Source organism: Tursiops truncatus, chromosome 3 (genome assembly GCF_011762595.2).
Source record: "Tursiops truncatus isolate mTurTru1 chromosome 3, mTurTru1.mat.Y, whole genome shotgun sequence".
Taxonomy (NCBI): domain Eukaryota; kingdom Metazoa; phylum Chordata; class Mammalia; order Artiodactyla; family Delphinidae; genus Tursiops; species Tursiops truncatus.
Genome location: NC_047036.1, coordinates 128,348,309 through 128,375,794, shown reverse-complemented (window position 1 = coordinate 128,375,794; position 27,486 = coordinate 128,348,309). Strand labels below are relative to the sequence as shown.

General features: G+C 35.9%; 1 long non-coding RNA gene across 1 annotated transcript in view; it reads right to left on the bottom strand.

Moving 5' to 3' along the window:
• Positions 1-27,486, bottom strand: part of LOC141278348 (uncharacterized) — a 400,162-nt gene that overhangs the window by 24,494 nt on the left and 348,182 nt on the right. Inside the window, exons 3-4 of the long non-coding RNA XR_012330925.1 lie at positions 25,071-25,198; positions 24,033-24,073 (exon numbers count right to left, since the gene is read on the bottom strand). This is a non-coding gene — a long non-coding RNA (uncharacterized lncRNA). The remainder of the gene's footprint in view (positions 1-24,032; positions 24,074-25,070; positions 25,199-27,486) is intronic.

Below are 27,486 nucleotides of genomic sequence, written 5' to 3'. Positions count from 1 at the left end.
AATAGAAGTGATGGAAGTCAACACCCTTGTTTTGTCCCTGATCCTAAAGGAAAGGCTTTTAAACTTTCATTCTTGAGTATAATGTTAACTGTGGATTTGTCATATATGACCTTGATTACATTGAGGTATGTTACTTTTAAATCCAATTTGTTGAGTTAAAAAAAAAATTAGTGGAGTATCGTTGATTTACAATATTGTGTTAGCTTCAGGTGTACATCAAAGTGAATCAGTTATACATATATGCATTCTTTTTTAGATTCTTCTTGCATATAGGTTATTACAGAATATTGAGTGGAGTTCCTTGTGCTATACATTAGGCCCTTATTAGTTACCTATTTTATTTATTTATTTTTTTATCATGAATGGAACTTGAGTTTTGTCAAATGCTTTTCCTTCATCTATTGAGATAATGATAAATTTTTTGTTTTTAACTCTATTTATGTCTTCTATCACACTGAATATGTTGCAGCATTCTTACATCCCAGGAATAAATCCCTCTTGATCATGGTGTATGACCCTTTAATGTGCTATTGAATTCAGTTTGTTAGTTTTTTCTTGAGAATTTTTGTATCTATATTTATCAGGTACACTGCTCTGTAGTTATATTTTCTTATAGTATTTGTGTCTGGCCTTGATATTAGGGTAATTCTGGCATTATAAAATGAGTTTGGGAGCATTATCTCCTCTTCAGTTTTTTAGAACAGTTTAAAAGAATTGGCATTAAATATTTGGTAGAATTCACCTGTGAAATCAAATTGTCCTAGGCTTTTCTTTGTTGGGAGGTTTTTGGTTATTGTTTTAATTTCCTTACTTCTTTTTGGTCTGTTCAGATTTTCTTTTTCTTTATGACTCAAACCTCTTAGGTTGTATATTTCTAGGAATTTATCCATTTCTCTAAGGTTGTCCAATTTGTTGGCATATAACTTTTCATAGCTGTCCCTTATGATCCTTTGTATTTGTGTGATGTCAGTTGTAATGTCTTCTTTTTCATTTATAATTTTCATGTATTTGAGTTTTCTTTAATATTTCAAAAAGTATATCTTAGTTTTGTTGATCTATTGTATCAAAACAAAACAATATTGTTTTCCTATTCTCTACTTCATTTATTTCTGCCATGCTCTTTGTTATCTCCTTCCTTCTGCTAACTTCGGACTCACTTTTTTTTTCTACTTTTATAGTTCTTTGATGTGTAAAGTTAAGCTGAGATTTTGTTTTTTAACATAGGCATTTATTAGTGTAAATTCCCCTTAGCACTACTTTTGCTATATTCCATATGTTTTTGGTATGTTGTATTTCCATTTTTGTTTGTTTCAAAAATATTTTTATTTCCCTTTAGGGTTTATCATGGACCCTCTGAATGTTTAGAAGCATGTAGTTTAATTTCCACAATTTGTTAATTTTCCAGTTTTCCTCCTGTTACTGATTTCTAGTTTTAAACCATTATCATCAAAAATATTTGGTAAAATATTAATTTCAATATTTAAAAAAAATTTAGACTGTCTTATGACCTAGCATATAATCTATTCTAAAGAATGTTCCATGTGCACTTGAGAAGACTGCATTCTACTGCTGTTGGATGGAATGTTCTGTGTGTTTCTGTTAGATCCATTGTCTAAAGTGTAGTTCAAGACCAAGGTTTTCTTTTTCATTTTCTGTCTGGATGATATAACTATTGTTGAAAATAAGGTATTGAAGCCTTCTACTCTTATTGAAAGTTGTCTTCTACTCCCTTCAAATCTGTTAATATTTGCTTACTATATTTAGATGTTCCAGTGTTGTGTGTGTATATATTTACAATTGTTATATCCTCTTGAGTTGATCCCTTTATCATTATATAACAACTTTTTGTCTCTTATTATAGTTTTTGACTTAAAGTCTATTTTGTCCGATATAAGTATAGCTACTCCTGCTTTCTTTTGCTTTCCATTTGTGTGGAATATCTTTTTCTCTCTTCATTTTGAGTCTATGTGTTCTTGAAACTGCAGTGACTCTCTTATTGTCTGCATATAGTTGCGGCTTGTCTCTCTCTTTTTAAATTCAGTCATCCACTCTGTGACTTTCAATTAGAGAATTTGATCCATTTATATTTAAAGTAATTACTTATAGATAAGGACTTACTATTGCCATCTTGTCCATCATTTTTTGGCTGTTTCATAGTGCCTTTTTTGCTTTCTTCCTTTCCTCCTGCCTGCCTTTGTGAATAGATGATTTTCTATAATACTCTAACTTCCCCTTCTCTTTATTTTGGGTGTGTCAACTATTGGTTTTTGTTTTGTACTTACTTTGAGGCTTGCTTGAAATATCTTATCAATATATTCCACTGTCCTTTGTATAACCTGAAAACTGGGAGGTGGATCCAGAGATATATATGTTTTCAGGATATACAAAGGACAGTGGAACATTATCAGCTTGATTAAACTCAGGTTTGACCCCTTATGAATGATTATTTGTGGTTTTAAGTTCTTTTACTGGGAGATACCTAATATCTAGTTTTTGTTCTTTCTTATGTTAGCATCTATTGATGCTTAATACCAGCATACATTAATTCACTTGCAGTCGTAAAATATAATCTTAATTATGTTATGTTTTGTGATATACTTGGAGTATAATTTTATAACAGAATGTTTCCCCTCATCCACTAGTTACTAATAAAAGAATTCATATAGGAAAGACAAGATACATGCATGTTACTTTTCTTTTACATATCTAGATTTTAAAATATGACAAAATGTTGTCTGTCACTCTCATAGAGTGAACATTACTATTACAGATGGTCCCTGACTTTTGCTGGTTTGACTTGGGATTTTTTGAGTTTACGATGGTGCAAAAGAGATATACTTTCAGTAGAAACTGCACTTTGAATTCTGAATTTTGACCTTTTCCTGGGCTAGCATTATGAGGTACTATCCTCTCTCATGATGCTGGGCAATAGCAGTGAGCCACAGCTCCCAGTCAACCATGCAATCACAGCCGAAACGTTGGAACCATTCTGTGCTCAACCATTCTGTTTTTCACTTTTAGTACAGTAGTCAATAAACTGCATGAGATATTCAACAACTTTATTATAAAATAGGATTCTTGTTAGATGATTTTACCCAAGAGTAGGCTAACATAAGTGTTCTGAGCACATTTAAGGGAGATGAGGCTAAGACATGATGTTCTGTGGTGTATTAAGTGCATTTTCTATTTGTATTTTCAATTTGTGTTGAGATTATCAGGACGTAACCCCATCATAAGTTAAGGAAGATCTGTATAAAATTGTGAATACAACACATTTGAAAACCTACAAGAAATGTCTAATTTCCTAGAAACATAACTTGCCCAAACAGGTCCTTGTGAAGATAGAAAGGTTTAGCAGATAATTTTCCTTGGCGGGGGGTGGGGGAAGTAACAATGAGATCCTTATAGAAAATAAAACAACATAAAACATTGAGCACAAAGGATTTTACAGAATTTTAATAACCATTTAGAATACTAAAGCCTAAACTATTTCTGACCATAATAAAGAAATACAAATGAACAAAGTTTATCAGTGATAGTAAAGCCTGATTTTTTTCAAGTTCACAAGATACTACAAACCTCGTGCTTAAAATAAAATGCAAAAAAACCTAAATAAAATATTGTTAAGCAAAATTTAATTAGAAATCATATATCATGACCTGGTAAGGTTTATTTTAGGAATGCAGTAATAATGTGATGTTAGGAAACCCTGCCCATTTAATCCATCATTGTAATAGAAATAAGGATAAAAAATTATATGATCATCTCCATAGACGCTAAAAACATCTGTTTACAAAATTTAACATCAATTCCTGATAAATTACTTATTAAAAAGATGTTAATCGGTGTCCTTAACGTGATAAAAATGTATACATTACATTCTCAAAGTCAGCATGTATTCACAGTTTATATCTCAAGAAAAATAAAAGACAGCATTTGAATTTACAATTTTGTCAAAAATAAAAAACACACCAAAGAATACATTTAGCAAGACACATGCAAGATTACTGTAGTGTAAACTGTAAAACCCTGTTGAGTGAAATAAAGGAAGCTCTAAATAAATGGAGAGTTATACAATATTCATGAAGTTTAAATTTCAGTGTTATTAAAATATCAATTCTCCCCAAAATGACCTGTAGCCAGGTTTCTTAACCTCAGCACTCTAGACATTTTGGACTAAATAATTTTTTGTTTTCAGGGGAGTGGGTTGGTGTCCGGTGCATTGTGCAATATTTAGCAATATCCCTGGACTCTGCTTACCAGATACTTCCCCCAGTTAGGACAACAAAAACTGTCCTTAGACATTGTTAAATGTCCCCTGGGGAGTGAAATCACCCCAGCTGAAAATCACTTATCTCTAGGTCAATGCAATTTCAAACATAATACCAGCAGAATGTTTGTATAAATTAACAACATTAAAAAATTTATATGGATAAACAAAGCACCTAGACTAACAAAGCACTTACCCGCCAACCCCACAATAAAATTAGTTAACATCCATCACCATACACGGTTAAAATTTTTTTTCTTGTGATGAGAACTTTTAAAAGCTACTCTTTTAGCAACTTTCAAACATGCAATACAGTATTATTAACTACAGTCACCATTTTGTATATTACATCCCTATAACTTATTTATTTTATAATTGGAAGTTTGTACCTTTTGACCCTCTTTACCCATTTTGCCCACCCCCTAACCCCAATCTCCACCTCTGACAACCACCAATCAGTTCTCTATATCCGTGACCTCTCTTTTTTTTTTTGATTCCACATATAAATGTGATAATACAATATTTGTCTCTCACTCTCTGACTTATTTTACTTACCATAATACCCTCGAGGTCCACCCATGTTGTCACAAATGGCAAGATTTCTTTCTTTTTTTAATGACTGAATATTTCAGCAAGCATGTGTGTAAATAATATATATATATATATATATATATATATATATATATATATCACATTTTCTTTATCCCTTCTTCCACTGATGGCCACTTAGGTTGTTTCCATTATCTTGGCTATTGTAAATAATGCTGCAATGAACATTAGTGATTTTGTTCCTTAAAACAGATACCTAGAAGAAGAATTGCTGGATCATATGGTAGTTATGTTTTTAATTTTTTTGAGCCATCTCCATACTGTTTTCCATAGTGGCGGCACCAACTTACATTCCCACCAACAGTGCACAAGGGTTCCCTTTTCTCTCCATCCTCTCTGACATTTGTCATTTCTTGTTTTTTTGATAATACTCATTCTAATGGGTGTGGGGTAATATCTTGCAGTGGTTATGACTTGTATTTCCCTGATGATTAGTGATACTGAGCACCTTTTCATGTACCTGTTGACCACCAATATCTATTCACATCCTCTGCCCATTTTTTTGCTATTTAATTGTAATCCAAAGCTCTCTTGAAAAAGAAGGACTACCTTACTACAAAACTTTCTATAAAACTATAGTAATCAAGATGATGTGGTAGTGGAATAAGTATTTTTTTTTTTTTTTTTGCGGCACGCGGGCCTCTCACTGTTGTGGCCTCTCCCATTGTGGAGCACAGGCTCCAGACACGCAGGCTCAGCGGCCATGGTGCAGAGGCCCAGCCGCTCCGCGGCATGTGGGCTCTTCTCGGACCGGGGCACAAACCCATGTCCCCTGCATCGGCAGGCAGACTCTCAACCACTGAGCCACTAGGGAAGCCCTGGAATAAGTATTGACAAATGGATTAGTAGAACAAGATCAAATCAACTCAGTCTTATATGGCCATTTGAGTATTGACAAAGATGCCAAAGAATTCCAATGAGGAAAGAAGTGTCTTTTCAACAAACTTTCCTGATACAACTAGATCTCCATAAAGCAAAAAGATGAACAAGATGAACCTTGACCCCATCTTACACCAAACAAACACAAAATCACCTAAATGTAAGAGTCAAATAGCATGTTTTTAGGGGAAAAAAAGAAAAATATTTTCAAACAGGAAAATATTTTCTTACTTAAAAATACTGAAGTTTCTTGGATGGAACATAGAGGAAAATATCATAAAAGTAAAAATTGATACAATGGACATCTTTAAAATATTTTTCATCAAAAGATGTTATTAAAAAATGAGTAGGTACAACACAGGTTCTGAGAAAATATTCACAAAACATATATCTAACAAAAGACTAGTACCCAGGACACATAAAGAACTCCTAAAAATTAATAAGACAATCTAATTTTTAAAAAAGGGCAAAAAATAAGAAGGAGATATAGCAAGTGGGAGTATAAAATAGTACAACCGGGGCTTCCCTGGTGGCGCAGTGGTTGAGAGTCTGCCTGCTGATGCAGGGGACGCGGGTTCGTGCCCCGGTCCGGGAGGATCCTGCGTGCCGCGGAGCGGCTGGGCCCGTGAGCCATGGCCGTTGAGCCTGCGCGTCCAGAGCCCGTACTGCACAACAGGAGAGGCCATGGCAGTGAGAGGCCCACACACCATAAAAAAAAACAAACAAAAGAGTAGTGCAACCACTTTGAGAAATGTCTGGTTCTTTCCTATACAACTAACGATTTACTTAGACTAAGACCCCACAATTCCACTCCCAGATTTACCCATTAAAAAAAAGAAAACTAATGTCAACAAAAAGATTTATGTGTAAATTTTCATAGTACCTTCATTCATAATAACCAAAAAGGGCAAACAACCCAGGTGCCCGTCAATAGAAGAATGAATAAACAAACTGTGATATATTCATGTAATGTAATACCATTCAGCAATGAAAAGGAGTACAATACAACTACATGAAACAACATGAGTGAATATTATGTAAAATATATACAGTTTAATTCTATATAAATGATGTTCCAGAATAGTGAACACTAGGAAGGATTGGTGAAGATTTACTAGAAATAGATATAAGGAAAAATTCTGGGTGATAATAATATTCTACATCTTAACAGTTGTTTGGGTTACACACATATATGCATTTGTAGAAATTCAGTAAACATACACTTAAAATGTGTTCATTTAGTATGTTAATTTATATAAACAAAAAAATGAACATTAATGAAATGCATGCTTAAGTATTGAGACAGGTGTCTCTGTCTTCAATTTAACTTGAAATCCATCAAAAATATGTTGCTTTCTTAGAGGAGGATAAGGGTAAATGTGGTAAAAAGAAGTGTAGAAAATGTTAATAGTAGAATCTAGGTGGCAGCTATACTGAGGTTCATTATAAAATTCAACTTTTCTGTTTATCTGAACCTTTACTTGATAGCATGTTGAGGAAAAAATTAATGGAGTAACGTATATAAAATATTCAAGAAAAGAAAACATGACCCTCAGGTTTTCTTTTCAACCAGTCTGAGCTTCAGTATAAAGACCGAGAGAAATCATGAATATGCGGAATATTTTTCCTTTAAGCACTTTATGAGAGTCTATTGGAGAACAGGCTCAGACATCTAGAATAACTAGAGAAGTGAGAACATAAGGGTTAATGTAGAATTATAGCTATGAATTTTAAGAGAAATGATATCATCACAATCTTACAACCTATAATAAATTAATTGACCTAAGTTAACCATTCTCAAAATGTAGTGTACCTAATAATCATGTGGGAAATCTGTTAAAACAAAAAATTCTTGGCCACACCTCCAGAGACCCTGATTTATGTGTCTGCAGGAGAACCTATTAACTTGCATTTCTAATGAGCTTTCAGGTGGTACTGATGTCACTGGTCTACAGAATACACATTAAGTAGCACTGATATAGACCATGGCTGTTAACATCAGAAAAGGAAAGACAATCAAATATGGGCCTGCTAACTGAAATGCACTATGCCACCTGTGGAATTGTTGTGCAAAAGCAAATGGAGCTAGAATCGAAATAAGTCTCTATATCTTATTTCCATTATATTGAAAATATAAGAGCTATAGAAACGTATTAAACAGTGCCATGGAAATAATTTCAGCCAAGTCCAGACTATGGGAAACTCTACAGGACCAAGGACCTAGTTACTTTCACAAAAATTTGCAAGGAAATAAAAGAGATGAAGAGAGAAAAACATAGTTTAAAAGAGAGTCAAAATTTATATCAACCTATTACAATATCTGGACCTTATTTAGACCCTAACGTGGAAACAAATGATAAGGAAAAGTGATAATACAAGTGAGGGAATTTGAACACTGGCTTTGTGTGAGGCTATTAAGAAAGAGCTGTTATTTTTTAGGCATACCACAGATTCATTATGATCTTAAAGAAAACAGGTCCCATCTTTTCTAGATATATTAAAAATATTTACATATGAAATTATATACTGTCTGAAAACTTCTTTAACTTTGCAGAGGTGGCAAGTGTGGGGTAGATTAAACAGAGTTAAGTATGAGTTACTGAAGTTGTGTAATGGATGCATGGAAACTCATCATACTACTCTCCCTACTCTGGTAAACATTTGATCTTTCCACAATAAATGTTTTAATTATTTTTAAAAATTATAATAACAAAAGAATAACTCATTACTTTGCAAATCATTGGGCAGTGTTGTTAAGAGATTCAGTCATTAAATGACAAATATAGGGTGAACCATTGCATAATGGGCAGATTGAAAACAACTGTCCGAGTCTATTTCATGTTGTAAAAAATTCCTCATAGAATTCTTAGAAAAGGTTAATTTACCAGTCAGCAGGAAATACCCAAGAAGCATAGGCTGAAAGAAATTTGAAAAATAAACTTACACCTAGATCGACAAGAAAATCATTGAAATTTCATTAAAACAAAACAAAACACTGCTGCTCCCCTCCATTCTTCCATTTAGGTCTGGAAAATGTTATAGCAAATTCCCTGTCTCCAGTTCAACATTGCAGTTATTTTTTAATGTATTACCTACTATTATTTGCTTCCTGGCTAGGTTAAGGGAATTAGTTTGCACTGCAAATTTTGATTTTTTTAGGGTAAAGATAGCCAAGTAAAATGAAAAAATTCTTTTTACCTAACTTAATATTAGAAGTTTAAATAACATGGGTTTTTTTTTTCTTCATATTTAGGTAAGGCTGCTTTTCACTTGATGATAGATACTTATACATTCTTTTTTACTTTTCACTTGCAAGAGGATTTATTTTATTTTATTTTTGACCATCTTTATTGGAATAAAATTGCTTTACATTGTTCTGTTAGTTTCTGCTGTATAACAAAGTGCATCAGCTATACGTATAAATATATCCACAAATCCCCTCCCTCTTCCATCAACCACCTATCGTACCCCACTAGGTGGTCACAAAGCACCAAGCTAATCTCCCTGTACTATGCGGCTACTCCCCACTAGCTATCTATTTTACATTTGGTAGTACATGTAAGACCATGCCACTCTCTCACGTTCTCCCAGCTTACCCTTCCCCCTCCCCAAGTCCTCAAGTCCATTCTCTACCTCTGCGTCTTTATTCCTATCGTGCCCCTAGGTTCTTCAGAACCATTTTTTTTCTTTTTCTTTAGATTCTCTATATATGTTCTAGTATAAGGTATTTGTTTGTCTCTTTCTCACTTACTTCACTCTGTATGACAGACTCTAGGTCCATCTACTTCAAAACAACTCAATTACGTTTCTTTTTATGGCTGAGTAACATTCCATTGTATATATGTGCCACAACTTCTTTATCCATTCATCTGTTGATGGACACTTAGGTTGCTTCCATGTCCTGGCTATTGTAAATAGAGCTGCAGTGAACATAGTGGTACATGACTCTTTTTGAATTCTGGTTTTCTCAGGGTATATGCCCAATTGATTGCTGAGTCATATGCTAGTTCTATTTTAGTTTAGTTTTTTTTTTTTTTAACCTCGTTATTGGAGTATCATTGCTTTACAATGGTGTGTTAGTTTCTGCTTTATAACAAAGTGAATCAGCCATACATATACATATATCCCCATATCTCCTCCCTCTAGCATCTCCCTCCCACCCTCCCTATTTCACCCCTCTAGGTGGTCACAAAGCACTGAGCTGATCTCCCTGTGTTATGTGGCTGCTTCCCACTAGCTATCCATTTTATATTTGGTAGTGTATATATGTCCATGCCACTCTCTCACTTCGTCCCAGCTTACCCTTCTCACTCCCCGTGTCTTTAAGCCCACTCTCTAAGTCTTCGTCTTTATTCCTGTCCTGCCCCTATGTTCTCCAGAACCTTTTTTTTTTTTTTTTAAGATTCCATACATATGTGTTAGCATACGGTATTTGTTTTTTTCTTTCTGACTTGCTTCACTCTGTATGACAGACTCTAGGTCCATCCACCTCACTACAAATAACTCAATTTCGTTTCTTTTTATGGCCGAGAAATATTCCATTGTATATATGTGCCACATCTTCTTTATAGATTCATTTGTCAGTGGACATTTAGGTTGCCTCCATGTCCAGGTTATTGTAAATAAAGCTGCAATGAACATTGTAGTACATGATTCTTTTTGAATTATGGTTTTCTCAGGGTATTTGCCCAGTAGTGGGATTGCTGGGCCGTAGGGTAGTTCTATTTTTAGTTTTCTAAGGAAACGCCATACTGTTCTCCATAGTGGCTCTATCAATTTACATTCGCACCAACAGTGCAAGTGGGTTCCCTTTTCTCCACACCCTCTCCAGCATTTACTGTTTGTAGATTTTTTGATGATGGCCAATCTAACCAGTGTGAGGTGATACCTCATTGTAGTTTTGATTTGCATTTCTCTAATGATTAATAATGTTCAGCATTCTTTCATGTGTTTGTTTGCAATCTATATATCTTCTTTGGAGAAATGTTTATTTAGATCTTCCGCCCATGTTTGGATTTGGGTTTGTTTTTTTGATATTGAGCTGCATGTAAAATTTGGAGATTAATCCTTTGTCAGTTGCTTCATTTGCAAATATTTTCTCCCATTCTGAGGGTTGTCTTTTCATCTTGTTTATGGTTTCCTTGGCTGTGCAAAAGATTTTAAGTTTCATTTGGTCCCATTTATTTATTTTCCTTTTTATTTCCATTTCTTTAGAAGGTGGGTCAAAAAAAAGGATCTTGCTGTGATTTATGTCATAGAGTGTTCTGCCTACGTTTTCCTCTAAGAGATTTATAGTGTCCAGCCTTACTTTTATGTCTTTAATCCATTTTGAGTTTATTTTTGTGTATGGTGTTAGGGAGTGTTCTAATTTCATTCTTTTACATGTAGCTGTCCAGTTTTCCCAGCACCACTTATTGAAGAGGCTGTCTTTTCTCCATTGTATATCTGTGCTTCCTTTATCAAAGAAAAGGTGACCGTATGTGTGTGGGTTTATTTCTGGGCTCTCTATCCTGTTCCATTGATCTGTACTTCTGTTTATGTGCCATTACCATAGTGTCTTGATTACTGTAGCTTCTAGTATGGTCTGAAATTCAGGAGCCTGATTCCTCCAGCTCCAATTTTCTTTCTCAAGATTGCTTTGGCTATTCGGGGAATTTTGTGTTTCCATACAAATTGTGGAATTTTTTGCTCTAGTTCTGTGAAAAATGCCATTGGTAGTTTGATAGGAATTGCATTGAATCTGTAGACTGCTTTGGGTAATATAGTCATTTTCACAATGTTGATTCTTCCAATCCAAGAACATGGTATATCTCTCCATCTGTGTGTATCATCTTTCATTTCTTTCATCAGTGTCTTATAGTTTTCTGCATAGAGGTCTTTTGTCTCCTTAGGTAGGTTTATTCTAGGTGTTTTATTCTTTTTGTTGCAGTGGTAAATGGGAGTGTTTCCTTAATTTCTCTTTCAGATTTTTCATCATTAGTGTATAGGAATACAAGAGATTTCTGTGCATTAATTTTGTATCCTGCTACTTTACCAAATTCATTGATTAGCTCCAGTAGTTTTCTGGTTGCATCTTTAGGATTCTTTATGTATAGTATCATGTCATCTGCAAACAGTGACAATTTTACGTCTTCTTTTCTGATTTGGATTCTTTTATTTCTTTTTCTTCTCTGATTGCTGTGGCTAAAACTTCCAAAACTTTGTTGAATAATAGTGGTGACAGTGGGCAACCTTGTCTTGTTCCTGATCTTCGTGGAAATTGTTTCAGTTTTTCAACATTGAGAGTGATATTGGCTGTGAGTTTGTCATATATGGCCCTTATTATGTTGCAGTAAGTTCACTCTAAGCCTGCTTCTGGACAGTTTCTATTATAAATGGGTGTTGAATTTTGTCTGCATCTCAATAGATGCAGACTTTTTCTGCATCTATTGAGATTATCATATGGTTTTTATCCTTCAGTTTATTATGGTGTATCACATTGATTTGCATATTTTGAAGAATCCTTGCATTCCTGGGATAAACCCCACTTGATCATGGTATATAATCCTTTTAATGTCCCACTGAATTCTGTTTGCTAATATTTTGTTGAGGAATTTTGCATCTGTGTTCATCAGTGATATTGGCCTGCCGTTTTCTTTTTTGTGACAACTTTGTATGGTTTTGGTATCATGGTGATGGTGACCTCATAGAATGAGTTTGGGAGTGTTCCTCCCTCTGCTATATTTTGGAAGAGTTTGAGAAGGATAGGTGTTAGCTCTTTCCTAAATATTTGATAGAATTCCCCTGTGAAGCCATCTGGTTCTGGACTTTTGTTGGCTGGACGATTTTTAGTCAGAGTCTTAATTTCAGTGCTTGTGATTGGTCTGCTTATATTTTCTATTTCTTCCTGGTTCAGTCTTGGAAGGTTGTGCTTTTCTAAGAATTTGTCCATTTCTTCCAGGTTGTCCATTTTATTGGCATAGAGTTGCTTGTAGTAATCTCTCATGATCCTTTGTATTTCTGCAGTGTCAGTTGTTACTTCTCCTATTTCATTTCTAATTCTATTGATTTGAGTTTCTCCCTTTTTTTCTTGATGAGTCTCGCTATTCTTTATCAGTTTTGTTTATCTTCTCAAAGAACCAGCTTTCAGTTTTGACCTTTGTCATTTCCTTCATTTCTTTTTCATTTACTTCTGATCTGATCTTTATGATTTCCTTCCTTTTGCTAACTTTGGGGTGTTTAGTTCTTTCTCTAATTGCTTTAGGTGTAAGGTTTGGTTGTTTATTTGAGATGTTTCTTGTTTCTTGAGGTAGGATTGTATTGCTATAAACTTCCCTCTTAGAACTGCTTTTGCTTCATCCAGTAGGCTTTGTGTCATCGTGTTTTCATTGTCGTTTGTTTCTAGGTATCTTTTGATTTCCTCTTTGATTTCTTCAGTGATCTCTTGGTTATTTAGTACTGTATTGTTTAGTCTCCATGTGTTTGTATTTTTTACAGTTTCTTTTCCTGTAATTCATATCTAGTCTCATAGCATTGTGGTCAGAAAACATACTTGATACAAAATCAATTTTCTTAAATTTACCAGTGCATGATTTGTGACCCCAAGATATGATCTGTCCTGGAGAGTGTTCCACGAGCACTTGAGAAGAAAGTGTATTCTTCTGTTTTGGATGGAATGTCCTATAAATATCAATTAAGTCCATCTTGTCTAATGTGTCATTTAAAGCTTGTGCTTCCTTATTTATTTTCTGTTTGGATGATCTGTTCATTCGTGAAAGTGGGGTGTTACAGTCCCTTCCTATGATTGTGTTACTGTCAGTTTCTTCTTTTATGGCTATTAGCTTTTGCCTTATGTATTGAGGTGCTCCTATGTTGGATGCATAAATATTTACAATTGTTATATCTTCTTCTTGGATTGATCCCTTGATCATTATGTAGTGTCCTTCTTTGTCTCTTGTAATAGTCTTTTTTTTAAAGTTTATTTTATCTGATATGAGAATTACTACTCAAGTTTTCTTTTGATTTCCATTTGCATGAAATATCTTTTCCCTTCCCCTCACTTTCAGTCTGAATGTGTCCCTAGGTCTAAAGTGGGTCTCTTGTAGACAGCATATATACGGGTCTTGTTTTTGTATCCATTCAGCCAGCCTATGTCTTTTGGTTGGAACATTTAATCCATTTACATTTAAGGTAATTATCAATATGTTTGTTTGTATTACCATTTTCTTAATCATTTTGGGTTTGTTATCGTAGATCTTTTTCTTCTCTTGTGTCTCCTGCCTAGAGAAGTTCCTTTACCATTTGTTGTAAAGCTGGTTTGGGTGGTGCTGAATCTTCTTAGCTTTTGCTTGTCTGTAAAGGTTTTAATATCTCCATCAAATCTGAATGAGATCCTTGCTGGGTAGAGTAATCTTGGTTGCAGGTTTTTCTCCATCACTTTAAATATGTCCTGCCACTTCCTTCTGGCTTGCAGTGTTTCTGCTGAAATATCAGCTAGTGACCTCATGGGGATTCCCTTGTATGTTATTTGTTGCTTTTCCCTTGTGCTTTTAATACTTTTTCTTTCTATTTAATTTTTGATAGTTTGATTAATATGTGTCTTGGTGTGTTTCTCCTTGGATTTATCCTGTATGGGACTCTGTGCTTCCTTGACTTGATTGACTATTTCCTTTCCCATATTAGGGAAGTTTTCAACTATAATCTCTTCAAATATTTTCTGAGTCCCTTTCTTTTTCTCTTCTTCTTCTGGGACCCTTATAACTCGAATGTTGGTGCGTTTAATATTGTCCCAGAGGTCTCTGAGACTGTCCTCAATTCTTTTCATTCTTTTTTCTTTACTCTGCTCTGTGGTAGTTATTTCCTTTTTTTTTTTTTTATCTTTCAGGTCACTTATCCATCCTTCTGCCTCAGTTATTCTGTATTGATTCCTTCTAGAGAATTTTTCATTTCATTTACTGTGTTGTTCACCATTGTTTGTTTGCTCTTTAGTTCTTCTAGGTCCTTGTTAAAAGTTTTTTGTATTTTCTCCATTGTATTTCCAAGATTTTGGATCATCTTTACTATCATTACTCTGAATTCTTTTTCAGGTAGACTGCCTATTTCCTCTTCATCTGTTTGGTCTGGTGGGTTATTTCTTTGCTCCTTCATCTGCTGTATATTTCTCTGTCTTCTCATTTTCCTTCACTTACTGTGTTTGGGGTTTCCTTTTCGCAGGCTGCAGGTTCGTAGTTCCCATTGTTTTTATTCTGCCCCCAGTGGGTAAGGTTGGTTCAGTAGCTTGTGTAGGCTTCCTGGTGGAGGGGACTGGTGCCAGTGTTCTGGTGTATGAGGCTAGCTCTTGTCTTTCTGGTGGGCAGGACCATGTCCAGTGGTATGTTTTGGGGTGTCTGTGAACTTAGTATGATTTTAGGCAGCCTCTCTGCCAATGGGTGGGGTTGTGTTCCTGTCTTGCTAGTTGTTTCTCATGGTGTGTCCAGCACTGGAACTTGCTGTTCGTTGAGTGGAGCTGGGTCTTAGTATTGAGACGGAGATCTCTGGGAGAGCTCTCGCCAATTGATATTATGTGGGGCCAGGAAGTCTCTGCTGGTCCAATGTTCTGATCTCAGCTCTCAAACTTCAGCAGCTGAAGCCTGACACCCTGCCAGAGCACCAAGACCCTGTCAGCCAAACAGCTCAGCGAAAAGTGAGAAAAATAAAGAAAGAGAAAAATAAAATAACATGTTTATTAAAATATGTTTAAAAATTATTAAAAGTAAAGAAAAAGAAGAGAGCAACGAAACCAACATAAAATCCACTAATAATAACAAGTGCTAAAAACTAATCTAAGATAAACATATAAAGCAGAAAGTAGTCAGTTGCATACAGCAAACCCCAAGTCTAAAATTGCTCCCAAAGTCAATTTTCAGATGCTTTATTGTCTATTCAGGTATTCCACAGATGCAGGGTACATCCATTTGATTGTGGACATTTAAGCCACTGCTTCTGAGGCTGCATGGAGAAATTTCCCTTTCTCTTCTTTTTTTCTGCACAGCTCCTGGGGTTCAGCTTTGTAATTGGCTCTGCCTCTACCTTTAGGTCGTCTTCTGGCATCTGTTCTTCACCCAGACATGACAGAGTTAAAGCGACGGCTGTTTAGGGGGCCCTGGCTCACTCAGGCCGGGGGGAGGGAGGAGTACAGGATGCGGGGTGAGCCTGCGGCAGCAGAGACTGCCATGATGTTGCAACAGCCTGAGGCGTACCTTGTGTTCTCCCGGGGAAGTTTTCCCTGGATCACAGGACCCTGGCAGTGGCGGGCTGCACAGGCTCCCGGGAGGGGAGGTGCGGATAGTTACCTGTGCTTGCACACAGGCTTCTTGGTGGCTGCAGCAGCAGCATTAGAGTTCCATTTCTATCTCTGCTGTCTGTGCTGACTGCCGCAGCTCACGCCTGTCTCTGAAGCTCATTTAGGCGGTGCTCTGAATCCCCTCTCCTCGTGCACCCTGAAACAAAGGTCTCTTGCCTCTTTAGGCAGGTCCAGCCATTTTCCCAGACTCCTTCCTGGTTAGCTGTGATGCCCAACCCTTTCAGGCTGTGTTCACGCAGCCAACCCCAGTCCTCTCCCTGGGATCTGACCTCCGAAGCCCGAGCTTCAGCTTCCAGCCCCCGCCCGCCCCGGTGGGTGAGCAGGCAAGCCTGTCGGGCTGGTGAGTGCTGGTCGGCACTGATCCTCTGTTCAGGAACTTCTCTGCTTTGCCCTCTGCACCCCTGTTGCTGTGTTCTCCTCCATGGCTCTGAAATGTGCCCCCCGCCCACCCTCCTGTCTCTGCCAGTGAAGGGGCTTCCTAGTGTGTGAAAACTTTTCCTCCTTCATGGCTTCCTCCCAGAGGTGCAGGTCCCGTCCCTATTGTTTTGTCTCTGTTTTTTCTTTTTCTTTTGCCCTACCCTGGTACATGGGGAGTTTCTTGCCTTTTGGGAAGTCTGAGGTCTTCTGTCAGTGTTCAGTAGGTGTTCTGTAGGAGTTGTTCTACATGTAGATGTATTTTTGATGTATTTGTGGGGAGGAAGGTGATATCCATGTCTTACTTCTCCACCATCTTGAAGGTCCCCTGCCAGTTACACATTCCTGAGTTGCTCTGCATAATAAAATGTATACTAAACAGTTGTTTTAAGATACACAATTGTATAATGTGTCAGTTGTTCTCCAGAGGGACAGTTTATACCATCATGAGCCCTACATAAACAGACATTTTCCGGGCTATCACAATTAACTGATATTATCAAAGTATTTCATATTGTCAGTTTACTGGGGGGGGGGGAAATGTTCTGCAACTGTATATCTTTAATTCACAATGATGCTGAGAATTATTTATTTTATTTTTAATCACACTTATTTATTTATTTATGTTTGTGTTGGGTCTTCATTGCAGTGCAAAGGCTTCTCATTGTGGTGGCTTGTCTTGTTGCAGGCGTGAGGGCTTCAGTAGTTGTGGCATGTGGACTCAGTAGTTGTGGCTTGCAGGATCTAGGGCGCAGGCTCAGTAGTTGTGGCGCATGGGCTTGGTTGTTCCACGGCATGTGGGATCTTCCTGGACCAGGGCTCAAACCCGTGTTCCCTGCATTGACAGGCAGATTCTTAACCACTACGCCACCTGGGAAGTCCATGCTGAGAATTATTTAGTGTGTACGTTTGCACTGGTCTTTAGTGAGTTGGTTTTTCATAGCCTTTGTCTCTTTTTTTAATGGATCACTTGCCCATTTTTATTGATTTGCGGGTCTTACTGATGTATTCTAAGTTCTTAATTTGTTAGATAAATTGCAAATGTATTCTCCCAACTGGTTGCTCTCCTTTGAAATGTGTCTTTTTTAAAAGTTTTTATTTTTGAAGTACAGTTGATTTTTAATGTTGTGTTAGTTTCAGGTATACAGCAAAGTGACTCAGTTATAAATACAAATGTATATCCAGTTTTTTCAGATTCTTTTTCTCATTTAGGTTATTATAGAATATTGTGTAGAGTTCCCTGTACTATACAGTAGGCCCTTATTAGTTATCTATTTTATATTTAGTAGTGTGGGTATGTTAATCCCCATCTCCTAATTTATCACTTCCCTTCACGTTTCCCCTTTGGTAACCATAAGTTTGATTTCAACAGATCTGTGAGTCTGTTTCTGTTTTGTAAATAAGTTCATTTGTATCATTTTTTATTAGAATCCACATATAAGTGATATATGATATTTGTCTTTCTTTATCTGACTTACTTCACTTGGTATGATAATTTCTAGGTCCATTCATGTTGCTACAAATGGCATTATTTCATTCTTTTTACAGCTGAGTAATATTCCACTGTATATTTGTACCACATCGTCTTTATCCATTCATCTGTCAATGGACATTTTGGTTGCTTCCATGTCGTTGCTATCATAAACAGTGTTGCAATGAACATTGGGGTGTGTGTATCATTTCAAATTATACGCCCAGGAGTGGGGATTGCTGGATCATATGGTCATTCTATATTTAGTTTTATAAGAAATCTCCATACTGTTCTCCATAGTGGCTGTACCAATTTACATTCCCACCAACAGCATAGGAGGGTTCCGTTTTCTCCATACCTTCTCCAACATTTATTGTTTGTAGATTTTTTGATGATGGCCTTTCTGACTGGTGTGAGGTGATACCTTGTTGTAGTTTTGATTTGCAGGTCTCTAATAATTAGTGATGTTAAGCATCTTTCCATGTGATTTTGGCAATCTGTCTGTCTTCTTTGGAGAAATGTCTATTTAGATCTTCTGCCAATTTTTGGATTGGGTTGTTTGTTTTTTTAACACTGAGCTGCATGAGCTGTTTGTATATTTTGGGGATTAATCCCTTGTCGGTCAGTTTATTTGCAAGTATTTTCTCCCATTCTGTGGATTGTCTTTTCATTTTGTTTATGGTTTCCTTTGCTGTGCAGAAGCTTATAAGTTTAATTAGGTCCCATTTGTTTATTTTTGTTTTTATTTTCATTACTCTAGGAGGTGGATCAAAAAGACATTGCTGCAATTTATGTCAGAGAGTCTTCTGCCTATGTTTTTCTCTAAGAGTTTTATAGTGTGTGGCCTTACATTTAGGTCTTTAAACCACTTTGAGTTTATTTTTGCGTATGGTGTTAAGAAGTGTTCTAATTTCATTCTTTTACATGTAGCTGTCCAGTTTTCCCAACACCACTTATTGAAGAGGCTGTCGTTTCTCCGTTGTAGATTAATTGACCATAGGTGCATGTGTTCAGGCCTCCCAAAAAGAGGGGCTGTGTAGATATTCTTGCTTTCAGTCGAAGACCCTGAAGAACTAAGCCATTATGAGTGAGCAAACCAAAATAGAGCAGGGCTTACAAGACGAAAGCTCAGCCATGAAAAATTGTCATTCCTGGTTGGATTCAGGTGCTTGTGCCTCTAGTCTAACTTCCTGCCAATAAGAGAACTAATTCATGTCTGGAAAAAGACATCGCCATCCTGAATCTCTGAAATTTTCAATATGAAATGTCTGGCATTCAATAAAAACTTACTAGGTTCATAGTGAGACAAAGGGATATCTTCAGGTGAAACAAAAATAAACTCAGAAGTACAGGAAGAGATGAAGAACACAAGAAAGTGTAAATATATAAACAAAACTATATGAACACTGATAAGTTAAAACAACAATGATAAAGTATTCTGGAGTTTTAAATATGTAAAGTTTAATTTAAATATATGATAGCAACAGCACAAAAGGTATGAAGGGGCTAAAGGTAAGAAGGGGTTAAATGATACCTAAATGTTTTAAGGTACTTTGGAAATTGGAAAAAAGCCTGAATTTATGATAAATGCTAATAAGTTAATAAGGCATAGTAGCATATCTCGAGTAATTAAAATAATTTAAAAGTGTGACAAGTGACAAAATGAAAAGGAAAAATCAGTGAGTAAAGCAATAATAGATTAATTTTTGAATAGAAAGAAAAGGCAGAGTAACATGAGGAAAGTAACTTGAGATAGCTGACTTAACTATTTGGACTTAAATATATCATTCTACTCACTGTTTAAGTGTTCATACTGAATCTTACTGGACTACATATTCCACTTAAAAGATTAAGTTTGTCAGACTGGACTTAAATTACGTTATATTGCTTACAAGAGACACAATTTAAGTAATAGGAACACAGAAAAAATTGAAATTAAAGGTACATAAGAAAGTGTACTATGTAAACCCTAAATGATGAGAACTAGTATGATTATACTAATATCAAAAAGTGTAAAATTTAAAAGAATTACTAGAGATTATGTGAAACATATCATTATGATAAAATACTTAATCCACACACATACACTCACAAAATAAACATAACTCCAAACTATAAAACTAGTGAAAGAACCTGGCATATGTTTAAAATGGATAACCAGCAAGGACAGGGAACTCTGCTCAATATTCTGTACCAACCTAATTGGGAAAAGAATTTGAAAAAGAATAGATACATTTATATGTATAACTGAATCACTTTGTTGTAAACCTGAAACTAACACAACATTGTTAATCAACTATACTCCAATATAAAATAAAAAGGTAAAAGAAAAAAGAACCTGGCATAAGGAAAAGAACTAGTCAAATCAATAATCATTACAAGAGATTTTTAGTATCTCTCAGTAACTGACAGAACAGAAAGGGCAATAATGATGCAAAGATTTTTAAAATACAACTAACAAAACGGATCACACACAGACACATATATGTAAAAAACAACTGCAAAATGTGTAAGTCTACATGGAATAGTTATCAATATTGACCAATTGCTAAGCCATTTAATCAACTGTGAACAAATTTGAAGTTTTAAACACACATAGTAGGTTTTTTTAACTAGGCAGAATTAGACAAAAATTAGTAAAAAAAATTAACTAATTTTAAGTTAACTAAGTTAACTTTAAAAATCCTTAAATGTTTAGAAATTAATCAGAACATCTGAATAACAGTACTTGACAAAAGTCAACTTAGTACTTGACAAAAGTCAACACACCCTTTCATGATAAAAACACTCAACAATTTAGGAATAAAATGAAATTTCCTCAACTTGATGATGGACATCTATGAAAAACTATGGCTATCATCAGACTTAAGTGTGAATGTCTGAAACGTTTCCTTCCAAAATCAGGAACAGGACACAAATATTTATTCTCATTGCTTCTACTTAACATTGTACTGGAGCTTCTAACTAGGTCAGTTAGCAAGAAAAAAAAAAGTGATTCAGATTGGAAAAGAAGTAAAAATCACTATTTGCAAAAAACATGATTTTATATAGAGAGAACCCCAAAGACTCGACCAAAAAACACTATTAGTGCTAATAAATTACTCAAAAGATACAGATCAATAGAAAAAAATTAGTTACATTTTTAAGAACTAACAATGAACAATCTGAAAAGGAAATTGGGGAAACAATTCTATTTAGAATAAAATGTGTGAAAATATCTTTTTAAAATAAGTGCAATACTCGTACACTAAAGCCCGTAATACATTGTTGAAAAAAAATTGAGGCAGATCTAATAAATGAAAATTGCTTCATGATCATGGATTGGAAGACTTGACATTGTTTAGATAGCAATTTTCCCCAAATTGATCTTCAGATTCAATGTGATCCCAGTCACATTCCCAACTGCCTTTTTTGGAGAAATAAATAAGCTCATCATAAAACTCATAAGAAAATACAAGGAGCCCTGAATAGCCAAAATAATATTGAGAACGAAGAACAAAGTTGGAGGATTTACACTTCCTTATTTCAAAACTTACAATAAAGTTACAGTAATCAAGACAGACAGTATGGTACTAGCATAAGGACAGACATATAGACCAATGCATTAGAATTGAGAATCCAGAAATAACCCCATACATCCATGGTCAACTGACTTTTGACAAGGGTGCTCAGACCATTCAATGGGGAAAGAATAGTTTTTTCAACAAATGGTGCTGAGACAACTGCAAAAGAATGCAAAAAAAAAAAAAAAAAAAATGAATTTGGGCCCCTATCTCACACCATTACAAAAATTAGATCAAAGTGGATCAAAAATCTAAGAGCTAGAACTAAAAACTCCTTAGAAATAAATACAGATATAAATCTATGTTACTGCAGACTAGGCAACAGTTTCTTAGTTATAATAGCAAAAAGCACAAGGAATAAAAGATAAAATAGATATGTGGAATTTCATCAAAATTAAAAACTTTTAAGCATCAAAGGATACTACCAAGAAAGCAAAAGTACAATACACAGAATGGGAGAAAATACTTGGTGGACTTCCCTGGTGGCGCAGTGGTTGAGAGTCCGCCTGCCGATGCAGGGGACACGGGTTCATGCCCCGGTCCGCGAAGATCCCACATACCGCGGAGCGGCTGGGCCCGTGAGCCATGGCCGCTGAGCCTGCGCGTCCGGAGCCTGTGCTCCGCAACGGGAGAGGTCACAACAGTGAGAGGCCCGCGTACCGCAAAAAAAAAAAAAAAAAAAGTTATTCTTTAAATTTTTTTCTCCTTTTTGCTAATATGGTAGGAAACAACCTCCCTTTCTCCTTTTGTTACTCCACCTTTCATCCAGACAACGTGAAAAAGACTAGTGTTGATAATTATTTCTTGATTATTAGCAAGAAAGTTCTGAAATCAAATAATGCATAATTATGACTGTGTGCTGTAAAGTTCTAAAATGCATTTAAGTGTTCAGAAATCTCCTTCAGAATCTCTGCAAAAGGTATCTACTTCCTGCACTTCCTCTAATTAAATTCACTTTTCTTCAAGTACCAGTAATCAGTATTTTTCAAAAACTTATTCTGATTAAATTTCATTTTTATTAACTTTCACTTCTAGTACCTCCTGGTATAACAATGTTTTCTACAATTTTGCCATATAGATAATATATTGTACTATACATATATACACGTGCACATATACATTTATACTTATATGTATGTATATATACTATGTGTGTATATATATATATATATGGTATTTCTAATACAGTTCAGATTATACAGGTTTTTATCAGAATGTACCTTCTAAAATAGTATTCGCTGGAAAACACGTTCTATGTTTTAAAGTATAGACTATTAAAAGTGAGCTTCATGAATGTATGAATGTAACTGTATATCCAAAAAAAAAACAAGTTTAAGATAGGCAAGTACAAATGTGGTTTAAAAATTCTTCTCAATTATTTGCTACTTGTACTCTTTTACTATTTATCCATATGTTTTTCTTTAAAAACTACTCCATGATGAACCAGGGCAGGAATTATTTTTTATATTTTATACCTGAGGAAAGTGAAGCTCAGAAAAGTTACATGATTGTCTCAGGTTCACAAAGTTAAATAAGCTTCAGATTCAAGGGAAAAAACAAAACCCCAAATGCCCAGGTCTTCTTTTTCTAATTAAACCTTTTTTTTTTTTTTGTCCCCTGGACTCCAGTCTCCCTCCCCACACTCAACCAGCTCCTCTCTACTGCTTTGTGTATGCCATGTACTGAGAATAAGGAAGGCCCATGTGGGTGCTAAGACTATACAGAGAAGTTGCTAAGAATACAGGTGAATCTTAAGAATATGATCTTTGAAGTACAGTTAGGGTTTGGATTAATGTTGAGTAGAGAGAAGTGCTATATTAATGGGGGAAGGTACCACCAAACAGGGCATATGGAGCTGGTGATGAGCAAACTGAACTACTGAGAATGCACTGCCAGTGTTAAGATGGGGAGAGATGAGGTTAGAAACGATTACAAGTAATTCAACTCAAAGAATCAGTATTAGTTAATGAAACTCTCCAGCAGTATATTGGACTTTAGGGCATGTTTTTGTTTCCTGTTTAGCTCAGTTAGGAATAGAGAAGGTAAGACTTCCTAGATGGGAATTTGCCTCATGTAGCAAAACCTTAAGCACATTTCAAATGACATGTTTATCTTGACCCATTCAAATCTCTTTAGTGCAATTTGCCTTAGTAAATTTATTTTCATATATTTTTTAAAAATTTCATTCAAAAGAGTTTCACAATTTTAAAAGTGCTCCATGTAGGGCGAGGGAAACACACAAAAAAAGTGTTCTTTATTGGGCCAGAATGGGGGAGGAAAACTATAGGAAAAAGAACTCTTATTTTGTTATAGTTCTTTTAAGTCATTCTGGTGTTCCCTTCCTTCTGTCTCTGAATTTGATCCTACACCCAGTCCTGTCATTTTCCATCCTGAATATATTGTGACTTGTTTTGTTCCAGTTATCACCTGGAATTTACCTATATCTTTCTATTGGTCCATTTGCCCTCTTACCTCTCTCCCATCTGTCAAGATAGCATTACTTACCTTTCAGATTGGCAAAGATCCAACAAGTCTGACAACATTCTCTTCAGAAAAAGAAAAAAGGAAAGTTACTCTTACATTCTGTTAGTGGGAATGTAAACTGCTACAATCCCTATGGAGAGCTTATTGGCAATAGGAACATTTCTTATACATGTACATTTTTACCCAGCAATGCACCTCTAGCATTCGGTCTTCAAGTTATTCAAGTCAAGAATATGAAAAGATACATGCATCATCCTATGAACTGTAGTACTTTGCAATTGCAAGACTGGAAACCAGTAGGGGACTGTTTGAATAAACAGTGATGCATTTGTCTTTTGGAATACTGTAAGAAGGATAAGACATGTCTCTGTATACTACCATAGCATGATCTTCACCACTTATCCAAGGGAAGAGGGAGACACAAATATAACTGCATATTTGCTGATAATTTTCCATTTAAAATCATTAACATTAAACATTAAATTAAAAATTTAACATTAAAATCATTAACAGAAATCATTAACTATAGGGGAAGAGAGGGAATACAGTGGAGGAAGTTGTTTGTAGATTTGACTTTGTATACATATAATTACATAAAAATAAAAGTAAAAAGCAATATGGAAAATCTAAAGCAAGATGAAACAAGTGAACCTGTGCATCACAGTGGATGCATTAATAGTGGAGAGGAACTATTCCAAATTACATTAAAAGCAAGGTGATTTGACCACATATTTCCAGTGGGATATACCCTATGGACAAAATGGGCTGTAAAGAGACTTAAAGAGTTTTAAGCACTTATCTTTATGGTGGTCATGTTCGTATTTTTATTCAGAGACTTAGTTAGGTGTGTGTTGTCTAATAGAACAGAGTGTGTTAGTGCCTTGGAAACCAGGATTGTCATGAGAGAAAGGAGATACAGATGAAAGATTGTTTCAGTAAAAATCCTGAGATCTTAAATTTGAATTTAAAGCATGAGCTCAAGATATATTACATCTTTAAAACAAAGCTCTGTCTTTGAAAAGTCCTAAAAACAGTGACAAACCCTGGGGCAGTGAGTACCATTATTACTTGTACTGTGGTCTCCAAACATTACTTCCTGCAGAGGAGCTGGGATTTCTTGGTGAAAAGTTCAATTCCAAGTCTAATGCAGTAAATGTACATACTGAACCTGGAGTACCTTCTCATACCTGAAAGAAAGGAAATTACCACAGATTACTACTTGGAGACCCTCTCCCTGATCAAAAATGGAAAAATTTGAGTATTAATCAGTTGATAACTTCAGTAGGTTGAAATACAAATATGTTTATATCTGAGTTTTTAATGATATTTTAAAAGCACTCATTTATCATTATTTTGACAGTATCATTATTTGTAAATTAAAGGGAAATAGCAGTCATGTATCCTCTTTCCTTTCATAAGCTGTACCCCAGGGACAAAATAGTTAATGGAGGAATATTTTTTAATAGAAAGATTTTAGCTAATAAGTGAGTATAGAATGACTGAATTTGGCGATTACTTTGTAACTCCTGATGCACTAGTGGATCTAGGCCATGATCATCAGTGGCTGCTAACACCACAAAGATAGAGACAATCTCCTGAAGTACACGATGTCACTGATGAGGACTTCTTAACAAAGAGTCAATCCATAACCTAATTATCTACTGATTTACAGAAAATACAGGAGACAGAGGAACATATTAAATAACACAATGGATTTTCAATCAGCGAAGTTCAGGTCACAAGAAGTTCTCAGGAAAAAATATATAGTTTCACCAACAAATCAAGTTTAAGGAATGTAAAAAGGATAGAGGTGGAAACCACAGAGATAAGAAGACTTAAAGAGACCTATTAAACTGTTATAATGCATGGACCTTATTTAGATTCTAGTAAAATTTTATCCACACACATGCATATACATATAATATATATATTTAATGTATACACTTATATATATTTCATGTATATTTATATATTTTGGAGAAATTTTAAAACTGAACAGATTTAATGATATTAAGACGCTTTTTTTTTTTTTTTGGCGGTACGCAGGCCTCTCACTGTTGTGGCCTCTCCCGTTGCGGAGCACAGGCTGCGGACGCGCAGGCTCAGCGGCCATGGCTCACAGGCCCAGCCGCTCCGATGCATGTGGGATCTTCCCGGGCCAGGGCACGAACCCGTGTCCCCTGCATCGGGAGGCGGACTCTCAACCACTACGCCACCAGGGAAGCCCTATGCTGCTTATTTTTTAAGTATGAAAATTTTTTTGTTGTTAAGTATGCAAAAGGAGTCATTATTTGAGAAATAAAAACTGAAATAGAGGAAAGAATATGACATCTTAGATTTGCTTCAAAATAAGGTGGATAGGGCTTCCCTGGTGGCGCAGTGGTTGAGAGTCCGCCTGCCGATGCAGGGGACACGGGTTTGTGCCCTGGTCCGGGAAGATCCCACATGCCGCAGAGCGGCTGGGCCCGTGAGCCATGGCCGCTGAGCCTGCGTGTCTGGAGCCTGTGCTCCGCAGCGGGAGAGGCCACAGCAGTGAGAGGCCCAAGTACCGCAAAAAAACCCCACAAAAAACAAACAAAAAAAATGGTGGATAGGGAGCAGGTGTAGGTGAGGACTGGATAAAACAAGATGGGACTCAAGTTGATAATGGCTGAAGCTAGGTGACAGATACAGGAAAGTTCACTATAGTATTTTCTCTACTTTTTTTTTTTTACATCTTTATCGGAGTATCATTGCTTTTCAATGGTGTGCTAGTTTCTGCTTTATAACAAAGTGAATCAGTTATACATATACATATGTTCCCATATCTCTTCCCTCTTGCGTCTCCCTCCCTCCCACCCCAGCTATCCCAGCCCTCTAGGTGGTCACAAAGCACTGAGCTCATCTCCCTGTGCTATGCGGCTGCTACCCACTAGCTATCTACGTTACGTTTGGTAGTGTACATATGTCCATGCCACTCTCTCGCTATCTCACAGCTTACCCTTCCCCTCCCCATATCCTCAAGTCCATTCTCTAGTAGGTCTGTGTCTTCATTCCCATCTTGCCCCTAGGTTCTTCACGACCATTTTTTTTTTTAACATTCCATATATATGTGTTATCATACGGTATTTGTTTATCTCTTTCTGACTTCACTCTGTATGACAGACTCTAGGTCCATGCACCTCACTACAAATAACTCAATTTCGTTTCTATTTATGGCTGAGTAATATTCCATTGTATATATGTGCCACATCTTCTTTATCCATTCATCCAGTGATGGACACTTAGGTTGTTTCTGTCTCCTGGCTATTGTAAATAGAGCTGCAATGAACATTTTGGTACATGACTCTTTTTGAATTATGGTTTTCTCAGGGTATATTCCCAGTAGTGGGATTGCTGGGTCATATGGTAGTTCTATTTGTAGTTTTTTAAGGAACCTCCACACTGCTCTCCATAGTGGCTGTACCAATTCACATTCCCACCAGCAGTGCAAGAG